Here is a 17,410-nt window from a genome sequence, read left to right as displayed (position 1 = left end):
GGGAAAATTCAACTTCCCCAAGTGGAGAATTCTTGATATTCTCCCAGGCAGTGGGGACAGCCAAAGCAATAAGCCAAGCCTTCAATCTTGGGGTTTGTTCATATGAAGCTTAACTCTGCAAAGGATGGGCTAAGCCTACTTAAAATTAGGCCTATGAGTCACCCCCAAGAGAACCTCTTTTGTTGCTCAGATGTGGACTCTCTTGGCTGACACAGCAAGCAAACTAACTGCCCTCCCCCTCTCTATGTGCGACATGACTCCCAGGGGTGTTGACCTTCCTGGAAGTGTGCGACAGAAATCCTAGAGTGAGCTGGAACTCAGCATCAAGGGATTGAGTAAGTGTTCTCGGCCAAAAGGGGGAAGAGCGAATCGAGACAAACTAAAGTGTCAGTGGCTGAGAGATTCCAAACAGAGTCAAGAGGTTATCTTGGAGGTTATTCTTATGCATTAAACAGATAACACCTGTTTAGTTAAGGTGTAATGGAGAGGCTGGAGGGAACTGCCTGAAAATGTGGAGCTGTGCTCCGGTGGCCATGTTTCTTGAAGATAATTGTATGATGATATCTGTCACAGGGTGACAGTGTGGTTGTGAGAGCCTTGTGTCTGGTGCTCCTTTTGTCTACCTTATCGACAGAGAAGTGAAACATATGGATTAAAAATAAATAAATATTAAGGGGAACAAATGTTAAAATAAATTTGGTAGATTGAAATGCTGGTGATTGGTGAAGGGGAGGGGCAAAGGGTATGGTAGGTAAGAATTTTTTCTGTTTTCTTTTTATTGCTTTTTCTGAATTGATGCAGATGTTTAAGAAATGATCATGAAGATGAATATACAACTGTGATGGTAGTATGAGTTATTGATTATATAACAAGAATGGAATGATCATATGATAAGAATGTTTGTGTTTGTATGTGGTTATGTATCATAAATAACAATAAATAAATTAAAAAAATTTTTTAAAAATCTAAAAATAGCACTTAAAGCTCAGGAATAAATATGACTGCTGTAAAAGCCCACAACAACAACAACAACAAAAAGAATCAAGGCTACTGGAATACAACTCAGCAGTTTCAGGTACTTTGCTCCAACCACTCTGATACATCATAAACTAAAAAGACATATTTATGTAATGCATAAGAATAATCTCCAGGATAACCTCTCAACTCTGTTTGAAATCTCTCTGCCACTGAAACATTATTTTGCCCCATTTCCCCATCCCCCTATTGGTCAAGAAGGCTTTCTCAATCCCTTGATGCTGGGTCCCAGCTCAACCCAGGGAGTCATATTCCACATAGGAAGAAGGGCAGTGAGTTCACCTGCTGAGTTGACTTAGAGAGGAAGGCCACATCTGTGCAACAAAAGAGGTTCTCTGGAGGTGACTCTTAGGCTTAATTTTAAGTAAGCTTAGGCTAGCCTTTGCAAGAATGTTTCATAGGGGTGAACCCCAAGATTGAGGACTTGGCCTATTGAATTGGTTGTCCCCACTGCTTGTGAGAAGATCAGAAATTCTCCAAATGGGGAAGCTGAATATTTCCTCCTTTCTCCCCATTCCCCCAAAGGGATTTTGCAAATTCTTCTTTATTCACTGCACAAATTACTCTGGGATATATGGGGACATTACTCTAACTTGGACAAACAAGCACAATCTCATGCCCTATTCAAGATTCCATGTACTTATAGTGTTGAACTAAACTGACTATACAAATAATGCACTACTCAAATTATAAATTTTGTACCACATAAATATCTCTCCTTTTGGTCTTATACGGAAGTTGGAGTTTTAAAGTATGGATAATAGCATCCTTTATCCTGGATTCTGCTCTACTGTAGTTCTATCCAGATCAGCTTCCTTCGTGTGTCTGCACAAAGTCTGATCCATTTTTCAACTTTTTAAATAGTTCCTGTATGGGGCATTGCTGACTTTCACAGCTTCAGAGGTCTAACTCCGAGTGTCAGAGTTACCCAAATGTTCTGCAAAGTACCAAGTTGTATACAAGCACCTAGCTAGTTTGTTTTGGGACATCAGATAGTGTGTCTGGGAATTTCAGCCTGCAGTAGTTCCAAATCTAGTTGATATGGAGCCTAAAGATACCGCAGGACCTTTAATTCATCTTTGAGCACATTACTTGCAAAACTTTCTCTGTCATTTACAAAATGGAACAAATCCTGAAGTAATTAAGAATTTAGCCTGTAAACCTAACTACATACCACCAAGCATTGCCCTTTTCCATGTTCATCCACTCAACAGCAACATAGGGCCCACTGAGAGGATTTGAGACAGGGAGAGACCCCTACAATGATGCCTATGCTATATGTCTTTTGGGAATATTCTCAATCTGGAATGAAATTAATATTCAGCATTGTAACAATAGGTCCTCTGATAGTTCCCATTCATAATACACAGTAACAGTTCATGTATTATCTAGATTGTGACTATGTGGAGTATAAAGAATGTCTTTTGCTTCTTTGTTCACCTTTGTGTGTAGGTTAGTGCTGTGACTTTAGTAATGTCCAGAAAATATGTTTGGCTGAGAGAATGGATGAATGAATTTTTGTCTACATAATATTTGCTTATAAATATACATTTATACATCATAAATATATAAAATTGGTTCTTGAGGCAATGGTTATGTTTCTTAGCCACATGAATCTTAGGCTATGGGTTGGCTAATCATTTTTCATTTAATTGAGGGGGCAATTTGTACCTTTCTTAAGGTACGTATTTTGACGGTTAACAAGATGTGATATTGACTACATCACAAAAATTTGTCTTGTGTTCCCGTGATGCTCTCCATTTTTAACAGATCCCTATTTTATTGTCCATCTCTAAAATGAATATGGTGTAAATGCTACATTTATCTCCAAAAAATGTTTATTGTCTCTACCTTAAACTATAGCTATTATTCTTGAATCTCAAAAGCCATTTCAGAGAGCCTTCTTCCTTCCCCTCTGGTTTTTGAAAACATACTGTAGTAAGAAAATAGTTTAGGATTCCCCAGGTGTATGTATGTATATATATATATATATATATATATATATATATATATATATATATATATATATATATATATATATATATGAATTACTATAAATATATAGTAATTAATCCTTTCAGTTTGAAGTATGAAGTTTGGAAGACCAGATATCCACAGAATATGTAGCTATCAGATATTTCATATTATGAAGTGGAGTAACAGTGTTGTCCATGGAGAAAATGGGAGCAAAACATTATAAAAGAACCTAAGGAGAAAAACTGCCATATGGCAAAAAGTTGGATTTTCTAGGAGCTTCAGTTATGTGTGGCATATTGTCCCAGATCAAAGCACAAAGGTCATTACCCTCAGTGTGCTGCTCCATAGGACTAACGCTGCTTGAACCTGCTGGGAATCTCAACCACGGTGATTGATTAATCTCTGGGGACTTTCTCAGCTGGGTTTGATAGAATTCTGGGTGGGAATAATGTAGCTGGTGATGTTACTGATTGCAGTTGATGATATTTATATTTATTTGAAAGGATTTTCATGAATATTCCAAAGATGTTGTAAGCACTTAAATATTGGGAGTAGTATTTGATATAATGATATAATATAATAGAATAAATAGAATAGAATAGAGTAAAATATTTCACTATAATGACATAATACAGCTCACATTTGTTGAGTACTTACCATTAGCCAGGTGGCCCTATGCTCAGTGTTTTACACACATGTAATGGTATGTAATGCTATTTTATGCTTGCAATGCTATGAGATATGTATGCACTTTTAATACTATTTTACATGCACATAATGCTATAAGCTACACAGTATGTATGTCCTAAATTATTTGGTAGTGAAATTCATCATGCATTATAAGTTTCGGCCCAACACATAGAGACTGGATGTCTATTAAAAGCTAGACACTATTCTGCCTGCTGTGGGGATATCTAGGGATACATTAAGGCAATAACATTCTCTAGTGCATGTTAAGTTAATAAAATAATTTTTTTTTTTTTTGCCTAACATTGCACATTATTTCTTTTGGTCAAAGTTTGATATGAGAAAACATATCTGAACTCATTAAACATAAAAATTATTGATTTTTTAAATGAGTATATAGGAAAAAAATCAAACTTTCTAAGGCTGAAAAGAGAATTTTATAATTTACGTTTCCTTCAGTTTGAAATATTTTTTACAAGTTACTAAAATAAATTTAATTATTTAAATTTATTAAATATAAATAATACAAAAATATTAATATTCCCTTAGATAAAATTTAAAAGCAATATTGATATAAAATAACATCTAATGGGGAACTTTGATTTGAGGCATTTTTTCTTAGCTAATGAAATGAAAGATTCCATATATAATAATATAGTAATTATAAGTGAAGTAACAGATGATAGAATATTGCAATTCATAATTTAAAAAACTAGTACTTATTCCTAATATTTACATTCTGCTGTTTCAAATCCTCTCTCTGAAAGAAGCATGAATCTGGTCATACAAACCATGGTGTCCAGCTGACCAATGACTCCACCCCCACTCATTTCCTTCAGCTCCTCATGGACAGATTTCTGGATGTCCTGAGGGCCGATGCACTCAGTGGCCCCCAGCTCTTTGGCCTTTGCAAATTTGTCCTTGTTGATATCCACCCCAATGATGCTGGCTGCTCCAGCTGCCTTACAGCCAATTATGGCAGACACACCTACTCCTTAGGCAGATTTCCAGTTTTCTGAAGTCAGGCTCCTAAAAGGTTTTCAAGGATTTGCCTAATACCTACTACTGTTAAATAAAAAAATTAAGTTTACTCCTGAGATTATTCAGTCCAAGATCATCCGGTACTTTCCTTTCCTTCTTTAGATGATCTGGAATGCTCTACAAAATAATTGTTCTGTAATATGTGCATCTTTTATAATGTATAATAATGCATGCTTTCTATAGAAGTAGAAATTTAATAATAGAACTGAGAAAATAGCCATTTATAGCCTACCATCAACTATTAATTGATTTTGAAATCCTGATATTACCATAATTCTGTAAAGCACTTAATACTTTTTATATTTTACTGGTATTACTTTGACTATTTCAAAAAATCAACAATATATGCTATTTATCTTTCCTTTACAACCTATGTAATTCCATTTTCCTGATTATCATAAATTATATAAAAAGCACCTCTTGAAAGATTTTTCATTTATCCCCACTTTGTAATATTCTCTGATTTTCATAAACCTTAATTTAATAGAGACAGAAAATGTTTCACTTTAATGTGAACTCCATAGGTCTCACAGGTGCAACCTCCACCTCCTCAGTGGAAAAGAGTTTCTTTAGCTCCCAAAGCACAGAAATCAAACACAAGATAATACTTGTTCTCGCTCAGTCTTGAAGTCAGTGATTTTGTCTTTTTATCTTTGCATGTTCAATATTTAACCCCATGTCCGGTATGAATAACAGCCATATCGATATGAACAACACTTGCTTGGCAAAAGAATATATATATATATATATATACATATATATATATGTACATATATATATATGTATATATATATATACACTTTAAACTGTAAAGTAATAACATAAGGAAATAGGAGCAGAGTTAGCCAGAAGAAGACCATTTTTACATGCCTTCTTTTCTCCAAGGAAATTTATTCTTTTTTTTTAATTTTTATTGTAAACTTAACAAACATACAAACTCTCTTGACATACAAATATTCTATACATGGTGTACAATCAATGGCTCATAATATCATCACATAGTTTTATATTCATCACCATGATTATTTTTTGGACATTCGCATCTCTCTAGCAAAAGAAATAAAAAAGAAAAAAGAAAAAACTCATATATAACATATCCCTTACCTTTCCCTCTCATTGACCATTAGTATTTCAAGCTACTCAATTTATATTAACCTTTGTTCCCCCTATTATTTGTTTATTTTTTATCCATATTTTTTACTCATCTATCCGTACCCCAGAAAAAAGGCACATCAGACACAAGGTTTTCAAAATCACTCAGTCACATTGTAAAAGCTATATCATTATACAATCATCTTCCAGAAACATGGCTATTGGAACACAGCTCTACATTTCAGGTACTTCCCTCTAGCCATTCTAATATACCATAAACTATAAAGGGGATATCTATAAAATGTATAGGAATAACCTCCAGGATAACCTTTTGACTGTTTGAAATCTCTCAGCCACTGACACTTTATTTTGTCTCATTTCTCTCTTCCACCTTTTGGTCAAGAAGGTTTACTCAATCCCTTGGTGCTGAGTCCCAGTTCATCCCAGGATTTCCGTCCCATGTTACCAGGGAAATTTATACTCCAGGGAGTCATGTCCCATGTAGAGGGGGTAGGGCAGTGAGTTCACTTGCTGTGTTGGCTTAGAGAGAGGCCATATCTGAGCAACAAAAGAGGTTCTCTGGGAGTAACTGTTAGGCTGAATTTTAAGTAGGCTTAGCCTATCCTTTAGAGAATAAATTTGATAGGGGCAAAAGACCCAAGATCGAGGCCTCAGCCAATTGATTTGATTGTCTCCACTGCTTGCAAGAATATCAGGAATTCTCCAAATGGGAAAATTGAATTTTTCCCCCTCTCTCCCCATTCCTCCAAAGGGACTTTGCAAATACTTCTTTATTCACTATTCAAATCACTCTGGGATTTATTGGGGCACCACAGAAACTTGGACAAACAAGCAAAATCTCATGCCCTATTCAAGGTTCCATGTACTTATGTTGTTCAATTAAACTGGCCATACAAGTTAAGTTAGAAAATGCACTAGTCAAACTATAAATTTTAGTCTCACACAGAAGTTGAAATTTTAAAATATGGATAACCATCTATTTTGAACACCCTACAATACTGACATTCCTTTGTTCTTTCTCATGCAAAAAACATTTTTTTAATTTCAAGGACATTTATTCTTGATATATTCTCATGCTGTTCTACAAAGTTTTGTTGACTCTGTGGCCTGTACCTGTGTTACTGTTACTTCATTGCCTTTCACAGGAAGATTAACTGTCTATTCATCTATAACCTACTGCCCTCTTGCTCAATTTATTGCTTAAGCAGAAACTGTTAATTTATGAAGCAGATACTGTGCTATTTGCTTCCTTGTTAGGAAACTTTTTCTCTGTCTCAGTTTCCTTCCGTGCCTCTTTCTTGGATTTTTCCCTTCCCAACACTTCTGTGTGCTTCATTTTTCATTACTTATTTGGAACTTTGCCCATGTGTATTTGTTTTGCTACCTTACTTATGTGTAGGAACTCCTTCCAAAATACATTTGAATGGAAAATACACAGGTTAAAACAGAGAGTGAAAAATATACATACTCCTTTATGAATGTATATATAATTTAAAATCAGGAGAACTTTGCTTGTATTTGAATTTCTAGCTCAGAAAGCTTGACCAGAGACGTTCTTCAAAATAAGTTAGACACATATTTTCAATGTTTGAGAAGATCTTTAAAATCTGTTTTCAAGGCAGCAATGTTTGTATAGATGAGTGCTTTTTAAATGGTTTTTAAATTTACAGTATATTCGTTCCTGCTATAGTGATTTTTAATATGATGAATTTAAATTTCCACCAGGAGTATAAACTAGCAGGTGGGTAATGATATCTCATTTACTTTTTTTTTTTAATTTACTTTTATTTTCTGTTCCAATGCTTACTACCAAAGAGGCTCAGCACCTTCTCAAATGCTTATTAGCTATTTTTATTTCTTCTGCTATGAATTTCCTATTATTGGCCATTTTGTTCTTGAGTTGTTTGTTGTTTTCTTATGAAGATAAAAATTCTTTGTCAATAATATTGGTTGTCAATTAAAAAAAACTTCATGAAATTATTACGGTCAATCTCCCTCTCTATTTGAATTAATAAAGTCTCATGAGAAGTAAAGGAATCACAGCAATATATTTTCACACAGCCTGCATCTTTTCTCCAGTCTGTTCACCTTTTCTCTTTTGCTCCCAAATCCTATTTTCCACACTTACATAATCTCCCCACCTCTGCCCTTTTTCCATGTGAATATATGATTACAAACTTAATGACTAATTTCAGTGCTGGGATAGCTTCATATGTACATGTATATACTTAAATATTTAAACAATTTGCCCCATAGTAAAAATTACTTTGCCAAATATACCAGTCTTTGGGTAAGGTAACAGACCTATTTCAAGGAGTTAGCCTATGCAATTATGGTGGCTTATAAAGCAAGTTTAAAATGCGTAGCATAGGTCAGCAGGCTGGAAACTCTTGAACAGGAGCCTGTGCTGTAGTATTGAGGCAGAATTTCTTCTTCATCAGGGAAACCTCGGTTTTGCCGGTAAGGTCTTTCCACTGATTGAATGAGAGCTAGCCACCTTATTAAACCTAAAATCTATTGAACCTACAAAAGAAGTCATCTCCTTTTCCTTAAAGTCAACTGGCTGCAGATGTTAACTACATCTACAAAATACCTTCACAGCAATACTTAGAATCATGTTTAATTGTATAATTGGGTACTACAGCCTAACCACACTGATTCATAAAACTAACGATTGACCAGATATTCTTGAAAGTCTTGAAGTGAAACATGTTAACTGAATTGCTGTCAATCTCATGCTTTAATAGATTATAGGCACTTGGCATCGTGGATAACTAGGTATGAATTCTACTGTCATGCTGTGTTGGGCAGAAATCTAAGAGGATTCCCAAGCTTCCATACCCTGGTGTGCATGCCTGGTAGGTCTTACAGTTAAGTGCGGATGGACCCTGTGAATATGACGGGATATCCATGCCCATGATAGATTCTATTATCTGGTGAATAAGTGGTGATGTGAGGGTCACTTTCATGATTATATTTCCTTATACATGACACCAGATAAACATAAAAAGTCTCTCTTCCTCCTTTAAACCCTTCAACTGATTGAATTAATTCATGGGTGGGAGGCACACCTTGGTTGATCACAGATGTTATCAGCCACAGATGCAATCAACTGACTGATGATTTAATACCCCAGCCTTCTGGTTTATCAACCAGCTATGAAACATCCTTGCAGCAACAGTCAGGCCAGTGCTTGCCTGACCAGACAGCTGGTCATCATCAATTGGCCAAGTTGACACAGCACCTAACCATCATACCAGCCAATAAGATCACTTCCATTATTATTCTTTCTTTATATAAAATGAATTTTTATTAGTCAGTGAATTAGTTAAAATTTTCTGTTTTCTCAACACTTGCTAAACCAAACACCATGCAAAGTGTTTTATAGGGAATAACATTTTATGGCTATTTCACAGGGATGATAGTATCTTTAATGATGTATAGACAGAAACAGAATAGAAATAAGGATCCTGGGCAGGCAATAAGGCTTACTCACAGCCTTAATTGTCCCTGCAGTTTGGCTCTCATGGCTCATAATTCACATTTATGCCATAGCTACATTGAAAACACTACATGCTGTGGACCAGCACACCTTTCTTTGATAATCAAAACTTAAGATACTGAATATGCTAATGCCAAGGGTCTGGGGCATGTGCGACAATTTTACTATAATTTGACCACTTTGGAAAAGTACATGTTTATATTTTTAAATTATGTGGCAGTAATACACAAAATGGAGACTTGTTTTATTTTAACTTTCATCTCTTTAATAAGTATTGAGGAAATTGATTCTACAGTCTTTTTGGAGATTTCAGTTTTGCTAGGCTGTTTCCATTTCAGCTCTAGTTTTTTACATTAATGTCTGTTACCTATTCGAACTGGGCTTTCCTTCATCACTCTCAGCCTGATTGCTAAGTATACTTTCTGCTTCTGTTATCCCAGTTTTCATCCTAAAGTTGTAGCCTAGGCGTGGTAGACCTAGTGAAATTTGACTTTACAGTAATATGTGAATTATTGCCAATTGTAATGTCAAACTGGCAAAAGATTTAGTAACATAGCTTTATTTTTTATTCCCTACTGGTATGCATTGTATTATGTTAGATACTGGGGGAATTAGGTATAGGCAATAACTTTGTTTTTGCAATAGTAAAACACAAGCCCTTGAAATGTTATCTAGGAGTAACAGTTCAGGACAATATTAGAGGCTATGTGTAAGGTGACACATGAACACCTGACCTATAAACTGTTAACTCCGTTTAGGAGCTCAGAAAGGAGGTATCTTACCATTCCTGTGTCTTGTGGTGCCATATTCTCATTTGGGGGAATTTGTTTTCACAGTAAAGCAGCTTTGGTTTCTCTTACAAAAATATTTTGGTTTTTAATTTGCTTTCTTTGTATATGAAAGGATATGGACTGTATTAATAATAGTAACCTTTCTCGTTAACTTAGTGTGGGAATTCAATGGCACTTTATGTTTGGATACCTCATATCAGGGAGGACTAGGCTAGCTAATGGTGCTCAAGTTCAAATTGGTCAAGGGCATTAGGAAAACTAAATTTTAGCAGCAATTTAAATTAAAAAGCATTGAAGGGCATTATTGAAAGAAATCTTTCCTTCTTTCACTCCAGATATGTGGACATATTCTGGTTCTTTATCTTGAGATATGCTTTTCATTTTCATACTTCTTATTGTTGCCTTTGCCTGGAATGTCCTCCACATCTCCTCTGACATCTTGGACCTGAAGTCCTATGGCTGCTTGTTGGACATCTGTTCAATGTCCCTGTTACATCAAATATCCATATTTCTGGGACAGAGCCCACTTCCTTCCTTTTCTAAAGCCATTTTCTTTTGATGTTCCCCACTCATCAATTTCACCTCTCCCTTGAACCACAGGGTTATGGTCATCTTTGGGTCTTCTCACTTGACAGACACCAATTCTCATGATTTTTACCTGATTTTTTTTTTTTTGCATTCATCTCTGTGGTCTGATCTCTATCATTTCTCCAACTGATGTCTCATGATAATTTCTCATAGTTGATCTCCTTTTACAACCTCAATCTATCTACCACTACTGGTATATTAATTTTCTGGATTGGCACATATGCTCCACTTTCCCTGTCTCTTATATGCAGAACGAACAAATCCTGAGCTGAGGGTCTCTCATCCCTGATGACTGTCTCTGTTCAAACATACCTCCTATTTCTCAGTCAAGCAACTCACTCATAGTACCACAGATGACAGTGTGAATACTTGTCTCTTTGACCTTTAGGTATTTCTGTCTCCCTGACATGATGCCCTTTCTGATCCTCCTTCATATATAGTCTAACCTTTCTTCAAGGCCCAATCACATGTTTTTTTCTCCATATAGTCACCTCAGACCACATTTTTATTTCTCCCTCCCAACACACCTCACACTCTTCTATTCTTACCACTCACTGGTTGTTTTCTCAATAGATTTTAAACTTCTCAAAAGCAGGAGACTTGTCATAAATCTGTATATTCCTCAGAGAAGCAATGCTTTGCATATGTGGACCCTCAATAAATACTTGTCAATGGCCAATAAGTTATAAGGCTGTGAGGAAAAATTGTAGACAATTATGTTATTTCAAATTACTTTGTGTATAACATGGTATGGTGTGCTGGTTTGAAACTATTATGTACCCCAGAAAATTCATGTTCTAATCTGATCCAATTTTGTAGGGGAGTCATTTCTTTTATTCTTAATTCAATATTGTAGGGCAGATATTTTTGATTGATCATCTCCGCAGAAATGGGATGTGCCCAATTTTGGGTGTGACCTTTTGATTAGGTGGAGATGTGACTCCACCCATTCAGCGTGGGTCTTGAATAGTTTCCTGGGGTCCTTTAAATGGAAGAACATTTTGTAAAAGGCTCAGATGCATACACTTAGAGGACAGTTGCTTCAGAGCCTACAGAAACATTTGGTGATGCTTGGAGTGCCGACACTGGCAGAACCCAGCAGATGTCACTATGTGCCTTCCCATGAGATACTACGCAAGCCAGAACCCACAGTTGTGTCCTGGAGAAACAAAGTGAAGGCGCACAGAGGCTTAGAGAGGAAACCACTGACATCAGAAGCTGGAAGCAACGGAACTGGGGACAAAGGACCAGCGGATTTCAGCCACGTGCCTTCTCGCTGATAGAGGTGTTCTGGACAGCATCAGCCTTTCTTGAAAGAAGGTAACCTCTTGTTGGTGCCTTAATTTGGACATTTTCATGGCCTTAGAGCTATAAACTTGTAATGAATTCCTTTTATAATAGCCATTCTATTTCTGGTATATTGCATTCCAACAGCTTTAACAAACTAATACATATGGGTTGAATACATTTTCTAGGCTGTTGTGGCCATCTCAGCATCATTTCAGACTATTTAATGGGAAAGTACAATTCAGCAGGAGGAAAACATTACTTTCAAGTGCTCCCATCTAGAAAGCAACCTGAAAACTCCATGAATATTGTTCTTGCAAAGATCTCCAGTAATAACAACTTGTAGCCAAACTCAGTAAATTCCTTTTTCTCCCTTGTCCTCCTCGCAACATTTGCCCCTGGTGATGATGGTTCTATCTTGAAGGTCATTAATGGATGATGTTTTAGTGTTCTAGACCAGGATAAGGTGGCTTCATAGGTGAATTCTACCAATAATTCCAAGAAGAATTAACACCAATCTTGCTCAAACGTTAAAAAAAAATGAAGAAAAGGTAACACTATCTAACTCATTCTATGAAGCCAAAATTCCCCAATACTAAAGCCAGGTAAGGATCCTAGAAGAAAAGAAAATTGCAGACCAATTTCCTTAATAAATATAGGTGCAAAAATTCCTCAAGAAAATACTTGCAAATAGAATCCAACAGGGCATTAAAACAATTATACACCATGATCAAGTATGTTTTATCCCAGGTGTTCAAGGGTGTGTTCAACAACACAAGGAATTCAATTAATGTAATATACCTCAATACAAATCAAAGGGGGAAAACTACATGATCATATTGATTGATGCAGAAAAGGCATTCGACAATATCCTTTTTTGAAGAAAATAATTTGAAGAGAGGGAGAGAATGAAACTTCCTCAGCATGATAAGGAGAAAACATGAAAAACCCACTGCTAACATTATACTCAGTGGTGAAAGGCTGAAAGCTTTCTCTTTAAGATCTGGAACAAGACAAGGATACCCACTGTCACCACTGCTATTCAACATTATGCTAGAAGTTCTAGCTAGAATAGTTAGCCAAGAAAAAGAAATAAAAGGAATTCAAATTAAAAAAGAAAAAAGTAAAACTTTCACTATTTTCAGATGAGATGATCTTATATGTAGAAAGTCCTGAACGCTACTAAACTAGTATAAGATCAGAAAACTGGCAGAGTACAAGATCAACAATCAAAAATCAGTGTTTCTATACACAGGTAGGGGCAAGCTGAGAAGGAAATGAAGTAAAGATTTCATCTATAATAGCAACTAAAAGAATAAAATATTTAGGAATAAATTTAACTAAGGCTGTAAAGGACCTGTACACAGAAAATTATAAAACACTGCTAAAAGAAACCAAAGAGGACCTAAATAAATGGAAGAACTTTCTGGGTTCATGGATTGGTATATGAGATAACATTAAGGTATCAATTCTACTGAAATTAATTTGCTGATTCAATGGCATCCCAATCAAAATTCCAGTGGCCTGCTTTACAGAAATGAAAATCCAATTATCAAAGGATTGGAAATTTAAGGGGCCCCAAATAGCCAGAAATATCTTGAAAAAGAAGAACAGAGTTAGAGGAGTCATGGGTCCTTTCTTTAAAGCATATTACAAAGCTACTAGTAGTCAAATAGCATGGTACTGGCATACAGATATGCATTTTAATAATCGGAATTGAACTTAGAGTTCAAAATGCAACTTCACATATGTGGTCAACTGATTTTTGACAAGGCTGCCAAGTCCACTCAACTGGGACAGAAGATTCTCTTCAACAAATGGTGGTTGGAGAATGGATATCCATATCCAAAAGAATGAAAGAGGACCCTTTTCTCACACATTATACAAAAATCAACTCAAAATCGAACAAAGCCTAAAAATAAGAGCAGGATCATAAAATCCTAGAAGAAAATATAGGGAAATATGCTGAAGATCTTGTGGTACCCAGTGGTTTCATAGACTTTACATGCAAAACAGAAGCAATGAAAGAAAAAAAAAAGATAAATAGGACCTCCTCAAAATTAAAGAATTTTTGTGTTTTAAAGGATTTTGTCAAGAAACTGAACAGGCAGCTTAATCAATAGCAGGAGATATTTGGAAACCACATATCCAATAAGGGTTTAATATCCAGAATATAAAAGAATTTATACAACTCAACAGTAAACAAATCCAATTTGTTTAATTGGACAAACAATGCAATTAAAAATGGTCGAAAAATTTGACTGTACATTTTTCCAAAGAGGAAATCAAATGACTAAAAGCATATGAAAAGTTGGTCAACATCTCTAGCTATTAAGGAAATGCAAATCAAAACTAAAATGATATATTATTTCACACCTACTAGAATGGCCATTATTAAAGCAACAGAAAATTACATGTGTTGTAAAGGATGTAGACAAATAGGAACTCTCATTTACTGCTGTTGGGAATATAAAATGGTGCAGTAACTGTGGAAGTTTGGAATTTCTTTAGGAAGTTAAGTATAGAATTGCCATATTATCTGGCAATTCCACTACTAGGTATATACTTAGAGAAACTGAAAGCAGGATTACAAGCTGATATTTGCACACTAATGTTCATGGTGACATTATTCACAGTTGCTAAAAGATGAAAGCAACCCAAGTGTCCATCGACTGATGAATAGATTATCAAAATGTGCTATATACATTTTAAAGCTTAAACTTCTCTGTAAGACCAAAGGGAGAGATGTTTATTTGGTGCAAAACTTATATTTTGGATAGTGCATTTCCTAACTTACCTTGTATGATCAGTTTAGTTTAACACCATAAGTACATGGAGTCTTGAATAGGGCAAGAGATTTTGTTGATTTGTCCAGGTTACTGTGATGCCCTGATAAATCCAAGAGTAATTTGGACAGTGAATAAAGAAGTATTTGCAAAGTGCCCTTGGGGAGCTAAGGAGATAGGAGGAAATATCCAACTTCCCCATTTGGAGAATTTCTGATATTCTCGCAAACAGTGGGGAAACTAATTCAATAAGCTAAGCCGTTGACCTTGGGGTTCACCCTATGAAACTTATTTCTACAAAGGATAAGCTAAGCCTACTTAAAATTAGGCCTAGGGGGCGGGCCTTCCATGCTCGTGCACAGGCGCCGTTCTGTGTGGGTGGCTGGTTCCCCTTAAAAAAAAAAATTAGGCCTAAAAGATACCCTGAGAGAACCTCTTTTGTTGCTCAGAGATGGCCTCTTTCTCTAAGCCAACTCAGCAGGTGAACTCACTGCCCTCCCCCCATGTGGGACTTGACTCCTGGGATGTAAATCTCCCTGGCAACATGGGGCAGAAAACCCAGGATAAGCTGGGGCCTGACATCAAGAGACTGAGAAAGGCTTCTTAACCAAAAGGGGAAAGAGGGAAATGAGACAAAATAGCATTTCAGTGGCTGAGAGATTTCAGAGTCAAGAGGTTATCCTGAAGATTATTCTCACACATTATATAGATATCTATTTTTACTTTATGGTGTATTGGGGTGACTAGAGGGAAGTACCTGAAACTGTAGAGCTGTATTCCAATAATCTTGATTCTTGAAAACTATTGTATAAAGATATAACATCTACAATGTGACTGTGTGATTATGAAAATCTTGTGTCTGATGCTCTTTATATCCAGGGTATGGACAGATGAGTAAAAAGTATGGATAAGAAGATAAGTAATAAGGGGGAAAGGGTAAAATAAATTGGGTAGATGGAAACACTATTGGTCAATGTGAGGGAGGGTTGAGGTGTATGAAATGTATGATATTTTTCTTTTCTCTTTTTATTTCTTTTTGTGGAGTGATGCAAATGTTCTAAAAATGATCATGGCGATGAATGCACAACTATGTGATGATATTGTATCATACAATAAATATGTACATGATATGTATATAGAATGTATGTGTGTGAAGATTTCTCAATAAAAAAATAAAAATAAAAGATAAAAAGAATTCATCATCATTGCACCAGTATAAAAAAGTGGTATATATAGACAAGGGAATATTATTCAATTGTAAGGAGGAGGAAAGTTTCCTAGACTCAAAAATCCAGCTGATATTCACCATTTCATATGCCTCTCATTTGCACAGTGCATTTTTAGGACAGTAACACTATTGTGTACAATATCATGATGGTAAAACATCTGAAATATTGCAGTTGTAAAAAACCCATAGAACTGTGCAAAGCAAAAAGCAAAAAGCAAAAAAAGAAACACAAAATATTCCATAGACTTTAGTTAATAATGATAATGTATCAATATTGGTAATGAATTTCTCAAATGTATCAAACTAATGCAAGATGACATTAATAGGAGAAATTGCCCATTGGTGTGGGAGAGAGTGAGTATATGGAAAATACCATCTGTGCAAACTTCATGTAATCTTGAAAGTGCTCTAAGAAATAAATTGTGTACTTCAGACTTTTGCCAGGCACATTCCTGTGTTTTTGAACATAGTTCAAGCAACGTGCTGGATATAACTAACTCCTGAAGAAATTAAACCAAATCAAGTTGAAAGAGAATGTATAAGCCAGACATTGAATGTGGCATCCAGACCCATATCATGGGAAGGTTGCTAAAGCAGATGCTCCACATGAGAATTTGTAGAGTTCTAAGGTAAAGAGAACTTACCTTAGATATGTGGACCTGAATTTTTTTCAATAATCTGTCCATAATATTTCACGTATAAGTTGAAACAAGGTTTGTCATGAAGTCAATCATCTCTTCATAATTTAACACAGATGGTCTGAGTTATTTCTTTGGATTTCTCTGTCCTTGTTTTGAAGAGCTAGAATGTTAAATTGATTTAAAAAGATATAAAAGACTTGGGGGTGGGCAACAGTGGCTCAGTGGCAGAGTTCTCGCCTGCCATGCCAGAGGCCCAGGTTCAATTCCTGGTGTCTACCCATGACATAAAAAAAAGACTTTGGATACATGTTTCTAGTAACAGAAACATCTGGTTCTATGAAAAAAATGAATGTATAAATGTTTGAATGGAAACAAAAGCACCAAAATGAGTTTCATCTTATAGGTATTAAGTATACCTCTTATAGGTATTAAAAATAGTACTTTTAGGAAACTGGTTTTTGTAAATCTTTAATTTTTGTCTAGTTGGCATTGGAAGTTTAGCCTTTGCTTGGATGAATACTGTAGATTTCTAACAAAGCAAGTTCCATATTTATTATGTCTAGTGTAATTTAAAATGACTTCTTTTATATATTTTAAATAAAGTAAACTTTATGTATGTTTTATACATAAATATACATGATTATGTTAAGAGACTTTAAGATTTAAAATTTTCACACATCTATAATTATAGTATTTCATGCCAACAAATTGTTTTTAGTGGTAAAAAACAAACA

The sequence above is a fragment of the Tamandua tetradactyla genome, chromosome 24 (genome assembly GCF_023851605.1).
Source record: "Tamandua tetradactyla isolate mTamTet1 chromosome 24, mTamTet1.pri, whole genome shotgun sequence".
Classification (NCBI taxonomy): domain Eukaryota; kingdom Metazoa; phylum Chordata; class Mammalia; order Pilosa; family Myrmecophagidae; genus Tamandua; species Tamandua tetradactyla.
This window is presented reverse-complemented; position numbering follows the sequence as displayed.